This window comes from Rosa chinensis, chromosome 1 (genome assembly GCF_002994745.2).
Source record: "Rosa chinensis cultivar Old Blush chromosome 1, RchiOBHm-V2, whole genome shotgun sequence".
Classification (NCBI taxonomy): Eukaryota; Viridiplantae; Streptophyta; class Magnoliopsida; order Rosales; family Rosaceae; genus Rosa; species Rosa chinensis.
Window position 1 is genome coordinate 50,899,166 of NC_037088.1, and position 2,043 is coordinate 50,901,208.

General features: G+C 37.0%; 1 long non-coding RNA gene across 1 annotated transcript; it reads right to left on the reverse strand.

Moving 5' to 3' along the window:
• Positions 1 to 384: 384 nt before the first annotated feature.
• LOC121051068 lies at positions 385 to 2,043 on the reverse strand. Its single transcript, XR_005805018.1, has 3 exons — positions 1,102 to 2,043; positions 934 to 1,012; positions 385 to 782 (listed from the first exon to the last, which is right to left on the reverse strand). It is a non-coding gene; the product is annotated as an uncharacterized LOC121051068 (long non-coding RNA).

Here is a 2,043-nt window from a genome sequence, read left to right on the forward strand (position 1 = left end):
TAGTGAATGTGTTTTTTTTTTTTTTTGAATGAGATATTAAATAAACCCCAGATTTACTAGTAGTGAATGTGTTGAATGGAGGAGGGGAATTGTTCAGGAATGCCTTCAATTTCTTTATGGTCTCATATACTATGTAATCCTATGTAATGAGCAAACATGATCAGGAACATCTGATTACTTCACCCGTAGAAAGAGATGACCAGCTACTGCACTACCCAAACATCAAGGCAAACAATGACAACCAGGTTCACACACATCATCAAACTTCCCAAAAGCTTCTCTGATTGCAACAGTAGACCGGTCCACTTAGATACAACCATTTTCCCATTTTCTGATTCTGCCAAAGACAGTAGAAACCATGGTCATCAAATGCTGAGTAGTCAACAAACCTCCAAGAACAGTGTCAACATTAATCAAAAACACATGCTACTGAATCAAATAAGTGCTAATATTTTGCCACAAAAATTCAAAGTCCAAATGTAATTGTTATCTTCTGATAAAGCAAGTATAAGGAGATGTGTGGCTGTGTGTTAGTAAACACCAGAATCGGATGCTTAGAGGGATTGAAGACTCGAGAATGCTGAAGTTTCATCTTCTGTCAAAAGCTGCTTGGTGTACTTGGAATTAAATAGGTGAAAATGTGAAATGTGATTATACAGAAGTATACACGAAGATAGAACTGCTGGCCTAAGTACTGTCAGGGCCCAATTCTCAGATCTCACATTCCACATTCCCACATTGTCCAAAGGCATGTAAATTGCAGTCCACGAAACGGGATAGACCTGTGAAATGCCGAATTGAGGTTAGAAAAGTCGCATTAAAATCAACCATGAACACATAAGTCACATAGTTATTAAGACAACCGCTGCTAAACTTTGCCAAAATTATTTTGTCATGTTAAGAATGGTTGGCGAAAAAAATTGTTGAGTTTACCTAAACAATGCAACATGAAATAGTGTCCTGCAAATTGTCTCTTAATCTGCTTGCTAGTATCCACTCTCCACCATCCATACTGTCCACATCAAAACCATCTTGTTTAAGAAACTTAACAAGCAGCAAAAATAGTTAATCTGAACTTCTGAAATAGAAAAGTGGACTTACCCAACAACAAAGAAACTATAACAATCAATGTGCCATGACTGCAAAGTATCCTCTGGATTCTCAAACACAAAATCCCCAATTCATATATACACACCTTAATTCAAATCATTTATTGTCATTTAGCAGAATTAGAAACAACAAAGCCGCCAATATCAAAATGTATGTTTTCAGAGGACGAGTGCCAAGCTTGTGTTTGATTAACTAATCAAAACCAAAATCCTCTTTGTTTCTCATTTTCTCTAATTTACTTTATTTCTGAGTTCTATTAAGTGTGTTCATTTTTCTCAACGTAATTACAGCAGCAGCTTATAAATATTCAAAATTCTTCAACTTCTTAAGAAACCTTGAAACTTCAATAATAGGAAACATAAACACAAATTTGAAGGGATTCAGACAATTTGGCCCCTCCTCCAGCCATAGGGGACAATGCAAATTTAATTGCAGCATGGCCTCTCATCCTTCAGTTCCCGAGCAAAGAGAAGAGGATCATATGATGGAAAATCTTTTAGCTCAAATGGAACAGAACTTGGATCCTCTGGTTAATGAGGATAGTATTCGTCATTTCGGTATCTAAAATGGTGCTTTACCAATCTGGCAACACCTTATGTCCTGGGTTGTGGTATGCTTTCAGATACATGGAAGCCAAACACAGCTTTAAAAAGGGCCATCGGATTCTGATGAGTTGCTTTGAAGCAAGCTTTATGTCCAATATATTGTTTAGGACGGACTATTGAGGGACTTGGAAGTGATGCTTAGGTCTGGGAAAGCTACATGGATAATAACCCTCCAAAAGGACATAGTCGGATTAATGATGATTATCAAAAGCTATTTAAGGTCTGATTCTGTATTATTAGCTAATTCTAAGATGACCTAATCAAAAGATTCAAAACCTTGATGTGGAGTAGTGGGTTTGGTAAGACGGTAAGAGTACAGCAAGCCAAC